Below are 6,753 nucleotides of genomic sequence, written 5' to 3'. Positions count from 1 at the left end.
CTATGTCCATCTTATAAGCTATTGTCAGGGGCAAAGCTGCAGATGATGATTTCTTTGTACATTTTTCACTTTTTCAGGAGCTCTCCCTGTGAAGAACCTTTTGGTTTTGGCCTTGGCAAACCTTGTCTGAAAGTTGCCACCCTCTCTTCACATGTACCCTCCTTTGCTTAGGGATGAAGAAAGTTTACGAGTTTGCCAAGGGTAGGCAGGTTTTCAAGACATATAACATGGGGATCAAGAGCATGAGCTCGGGGTCACACACCTCTGAGCCTTGAACCTTGAACCCCTTTCTAGCTAACCTGACTTTGGGCAAGTAACTGAGCCTCAATTTCTTCAACCCTAAAATGGGGATAAGGATAGAACTTAACAGATAGGTTGTCTTGTGGATTTAAGGAGGCAACAAATGTAAAATGGTTGGTACAGTGCCAGACACATAGCAAGTGATTGATAAACATTAGCTTCTATTAATATGTTTCACTCAACCCCAGAAGGAAAGTCCAAATACTGAGCTCCAGGGCTGGGGAATTTCCGAGGGGGATTTTTTTCTTTGTCTTCTGTCTCCCTTCCCATCACATTATACTCTACCCTATAATTTGTGGTATCAAAAGGTGGCAACGAAAACGTGATAGACTGTAATTACCGATCCTGTTCGTCTGAAGCCATAAGCAGATCTGAAATTTACAAGCTAGCAGTATAAAATTGCTGATGACCATTGTTTAAACTGTGGCAAGGTGAATCATACTTAAGAATAACTAATAATATTTTAAGTCAAGTCACTCGTAGAGAGTGTTGGTGCACTGGCATCTGGTGACAGCTCCATAGAGAACCCTTGCAGGCAGAGAGTAGGTGATACTAACCTTCTAAACAGACCACACAGTGCCGGGGTACCAACAAGAATTTAACATTCCGCTCCCCCCCCTCCCTCCCCCACTTCCCGGCTTCAGCAACGTGATTTTTAAATGAGAAGCACATCCTGATCGCTCTGTGTAGGTGGTGGAGTGGGAGAAGGTGAAATGCAAGCTTTATTTTCCTGACTGCCTGTCAATTCCTCGCTTTCCTCTGACTTTCATGAGTGATGAGGTCATCCCGGCGCAGGAAAATGAAACTCCTATTTTTCAAACCCAATAAAGGCCGGCATTGTATGCCTGCGTAAACAGAGGCCAGACGGGTACGGTGGCAGGAACACTAGCGGCCCGCCCTCTGGCGGTCGCTTGAGACAGCTGAGCCCTGCGCTCCGCCAAATAGCGACAGGGAGGCGGAGAGGCTGCATGCTAAAATGTAAGTTAAAATTAGATCAACAGTCAGCTTGGCTCTCTCAATCAATGCTTCGCAGGGAGAGCGTACAACTATCTATTTATAAGCTAAACCCGGCATTATCTTCCTCTTTTAGGAGGCAAAGATCCATTACAGCCGCGGCAGGGGAGAGGATGTTCCAAGGGGCTCATGCGCGCCACGGTACAGCCTCGCTGGCTTGTCCCGGCTTCATTCGACCTCCCATCCGCGCGGGGTGGGCAGTGGGAGGATACACTTCTGCGGTCGGTGGCCCAACTGCTATCTACGGGACTCTTTCCCCTGGAGGACCCCCCAAGAACTCACTCCCGCCCGTTCCTTACCTCTCTGGAATACTTAGTCTTTAAACAGACAGGACCAAAAAGGCATAACAATCATCAGGGGCCCTCCTGTAGATGCGGGGTCCTTAGTGGCCCCTTCTAACCCTTCAGGGCTTGACTGCCTGTGGACAAAGGTTTCTAACCTAGCTTCCCCAAGGGACTGCGTTACACGGGCCTCGCTCAGCCAGTTGTTGTAAATAGCTGCAGTCTCCCCCCTCCCCAGTCAAAGCAGGGGTGGGAATGGACTTAACAGCAATCTGTCCGATTGCATTATATTTAAGGCCTTGGTGAGATGCCCGGGTGCTCCATCCAGCCCCTGACATACTGGGACACTAGGCATTCCCATTTTCCCCAATGGGTGGAAGTCACCTCCGCTATATAAAGAAATGCTCACACCTAGCATTTGTGTTAAAGTTGTCAAACTGTTTTCAGCTTTTGAAAGATGCTATAGACAAAGAGGCAAAATCTGATACAGCACCACCTCCTCAGAAACACAAGATCAAATCATAGTTCTGGGGGAAAAGTTAAGCATTCTCAGATATGTATGTTTCATATTTTATATGATATATTTGTATATTTTTCTTAATTTTTACTCTGCTCTTTTTTACAACTTTCTTGAATAACCATATTTACCATAGGAAAACTTTAAAGAGCCAAAGTATTTTAATATTAGCTTAAATATACATTAGACATATTTACTGTTTGACATTAAAGGATTTTGAAGTAAAGATAGAAACTGAAGTGTTCTTCATTTGGAAACAACCTTTTTCCTCCTCCTCAAATTCTTGTTGGCTCACCTCCCAAATATATCCTGCATCTGTCCCTTTCTCCCCATCTAGACCGCTTCTAGCTTAGCTACAAGTCACCATTCATCCTCCTTCACCTGGATTTACAAAAATAGCATCTTGTCTGGGCTTCCTTCATTCACTTTCTCCCCGCTGCAGTCAACCTGCTCCACGTAGCAACCAGAGTGCTCTTTTAAAATATAAATCAGATCATACCTCTGCTCTTTCTAAACCCTTCCCCGGCTTCCCATTGTACCTTGATTAGACCCCAAATTCTTCAACACAGCCACAATGTGGTGTGTGAGCTGACCCCATGCACCCTTGCTCGTGTCTTCTTATCTCACTGCACTTTCTCACTTTGTCATAGCCGCAAACCCACAAGCTCCTAGCACTTGCTATTCTCTCTGCGGAGAACTCTCTTTCAGAAGATCTTCTCAAAGCAGTCCTGTTGGCACCACTCCAGTCTCAGCTCAGATATCAGAGACCTTAGCTGACCACCTGTTGCTCCTGCAGAACTCAGGATCACATCACCCTGTTTTCTTCGCAACACAGCAGTTAGCTGAAATTGGACCGTTTATCCCTTTTCATGTATGAGAAGTAAGCCCCACGAAAACAAACTCTCTATGTTTCTTGTTCACTCCTGTCTCTTTGGGTTCTAGAACAGTGCCTAGTCCATAGTTGGTATTCAGTATATAGTTATTGTATAAATTATTCGGTGTGACTTCCTGGTATCTATAGCATTATGCATATTCTGCCTTGAATTTTATAGTTATTTTTATACCCATATGTTTCCTCCTCTCAAGTGTGAACTCCCTGAGGCAGGATCATGTTTAGTTCATTTTATTCTCCATGGCCTTATGGAGTCTGGCGCATAACAGGTATTTAATATACTTATTGGAATGAATTGCAATAAATGAATAGGTAATCAGCTGATATAATATGACTTTACCCCAGATTTAGCTTTCATCAGGGAAAATGGAAAAACATTATGCTATCCAAAGGCATAGATTGTTGCTTTGATCCTTGCAGCACCCTACGCCCCCATCCCAACACTTGTTTTCAATATTTTTCAAAGAACATTCATATTCATTATTTTATTTGATCTTAATACCAGCTCTGTGAGATGGGGCCTTACGATCCACATTTTACAATGTGGGAACTGAAGCTCAGGGGCACTAATTGGCTTGCTGAAGCTTGCACAGCAAATATGAAGCAGAGACAGGGCTAGAGCCTGCTCATTTCAAACACCCACAAATACGTACACATAAAAGCATACACAGACGTGTCTACATTTGCCAACATCTTCCCTCCTCAACCACATTTATGATTTGGGTCAAATGGGATCATAAATGCAAAGTATCTTGAATGGAGTCTGACCTATGACAGGCTCCCAATAAATGACCATTCCTTCCTCTTACCTATACTATAGTTGCCATAATTCCTCCATCACAGTAAAGAAGAATGCCTCTATCTTCACTTGTTCTTTTTATTACTAGACTGATTTCCAAGATCAGTGAAATATTAATGCATAATATTAATTGGATACTTTCAGAGATCTGAGCAGTAGCCAATGGACTTTTGCTGACTGGCAACTTACCGCCCTTCCATCTTCTACTCTGCATACAAACCAGTGAGAACCATTTGTGAATACCTACCAGAACACAGCTTAGCTTAAGTTATACAGTTCAGTGTCAGTGAGGAAATGGCACATAAAATGCCAAAGCTTATCAATCATGAACAAACACTAAACATAGCACAGTCAGAATGGTCTAGTTATGTGCAGAATTAGTTTTACAATAGGCAAAGTAAATCAAGAGCCTATTCGGATCATTCATTCATTCATTATTTATTGAGTATATTTTATGTGCCAAGCTCTGTACTCAGTGTTGGAAATATAGAGGCAAGCAAAAATTGATGAGGTCTCTAGTGATATGAGTCTAGTAGAAAAGATAGACTTAAACCGGAGAATCACACAACAGAGATCAATGCTGTGAGAGGACAAAACAGGAGGAAATGACATGGGGAATTCAGGGGAGAATTCCTTGAGGAAGTGATGGATAAGCTGAGCTATGCCTTGATTTCGGGTATGGCTCAATGCCTTCAATAGTTACTAAGGAAGGAAGAGGAGGAAGAAATGATCAAATAAGTAAATAATAATGGTGACTAACTTTTAAATTCTCTCATTTAATAAATATTTCTTGAATGCCTACTATGTGTCTAGGTGCTGGGGGTTACAGCAGTGGTCAAAGGCCAAAATCCCTGCCCTTGTGGGATTACGTTGTAATGCGGGAAGGCATATGACCAACTAATAAAGAACTATAATAGAAAAGAATGTAAAACGGTGATTTCTGCAAAGGAGAGAAATAAACCAAGGAAGTAAGATAGGGAAGTGGTGTGGAGTGGGCGGTAAGGTATGATTTTACATAGTGTAGCCCCATCTGCCTTTACTGACTAATACATTTGAACAAGACCCAACAGTGGTAATGGCAAGCAGTGTGGCTCTGAGAAGTTGGTGGGTGACTGCAGAAGGAAGAACTCCCCAGGAGGAAGACTCTCCTAGTACAAGGAACCTGAGACAACAGCATAACTGACTTGTCTGAGGAAGTACAAGGAGGCCAGTGTGTCTGAAGTAAGCAAGGGGGTAGCTGGTAGATGAGTTCAGAGGGGTAATGGATCTTAAGGGACCTCTTGGTGATTGTAAAGATTTTGGCTTTTATTCTAAGTGCAATGGGAAGACATTGGAAGCTTTTGAGTAAATGACTGACATTATCTGTGTTACTTTTTTTTTTTTTTTAAGATGTTGGGGGTAGGAGTTTATTAATTAATTAATTTATTTTTGCTGTGTTGGGTCTTCGTTTCTGTGCGAGGGCTTTCTCTAGTTGTGGCAAGCAGGGGCCACTCTTCATTGTGGTGCGCGGGCCTCTCACTGTCATGGTCTCTCTTGTTGCGGAGCACAGGCTCCAGACACGCAGGCTCAGTAGCTGTGGCTCACGGGCCTAGTTGCTCCGCGGCATGTGGGATCCTCCCAGACCAGGGCTTGAACCCGTGTCCCCCGCATTAGCAGGCAGATTCTCAACCACTGCACCACCAGGGAAGCCCCTGAGTTATGTTTTGATAGTCACTCTGGCTGCTGGGTAGAGAGCACTTAGGTTCTAGGCAATGTGATATGTGTCTTAACAGGTGACTTCATTTTATCATCACAGTTCTGAGAGATACCCATTTTACAGGTGAGGAAACCACAGTGTAGGGAGTTTAGGTTTAAGTACTTGAGGTCACATGGTTAATAACCTATAGAGCAGGAATTAAAAGCAAAGTACTGTATTTCCAGCATGCAAGCCTTTAACCACAATATTAGAGACTGGAATGGTGGGTGGTGGTGATGAGAAAACAATAATAATGATCATTCATTGAGGTTCTTGTGTCCTAGCTTTTATCATGAATTTTATTCCATTCTCACACAAATCCTAGCAGATAAGTAATATTGCCCCTATTTTTTTTAAACATCTTTATTGGAGTATAATTGCTTTACAATGGTGTGTTAGTTTCTGCTTTATAACAAAGTGAATCAGCTATATGTATACATATATCCCCTCCCTCTTGCCTCTCCCTCCCACCCTCCCTATCCCACCCCTCTAGGTGGTCACAAAGCACTGAGCTGATCTCCCTGTGCTATGCGGCTGCTTCCCACTAGCTATTTTGCATTTGATAGTATAGATAAGTCCATGCCACTCTCTTACTTCGTCCCAGCTTATCCTTCCCCCTCCCTGTGTCCTCAAGTCCATTCTCTACGTCTGCGTCTTTATTCCTGTCCTGCCCCTAGGTTCTTCAGAACCATTTCTTAAATGCTGGAGAGGGTGTGGAGAAAAGGGAACCCTCTTGCACTGTTGGTGGGAATGTAAATTGATACAGCCACTATGGAGAACAGTATGGAGGTTCCTTAACTAAAAATAGAACTACCAGACAACCCAGCAATCCCACTACTGGGCATATACCCTGAGAAAACCTTAATTCAAAAAGTCATGTACCACAGTGTTCATTGCAGCGTTATTTACAATAGCCAAGACATGGAAGCAACCTAAGTGTCCATCAACAGATGAATGGATAAAGAAGATGTGGCACATATACACAATGGAATATTACTCAGCCATAAAAAGAAACGAAATTGAGTTATTTGTAGCGAGGTGGATGGACCTAGAGTCTGTCATACAGAGTGAAGTAAGTCAGAAAGAGAAAAACATACCATATGCTAACACATATATATGCCCTTTTATTATAGATAAGGAAAGTGAGATTCAGTGAAGTTATGTAACTAACCTATGTTCAAACAGTTTATAATTAAAAGTGAGGATTCAAACCCA

This window comes from Tursiops truncatus, chromosome 4 (genome assembly GCF_011762595.2).
Source record: "Tursiops truncatus isolate mTurTru1 chromosome 4, mTurTru1.mat.Y, whole genome shotgun sequence".
Lineage (NCBI taxonomy): Eukaryota > Metazoa > Chordata > Mammalia > Artiodactyla > Delphinidae > Tursiops > Tursiops truncatus.
The sequence above is the reverse complement of the archived record's forward strand: the minus strand, read 5'-3'. Positions refer to the sequence as shown.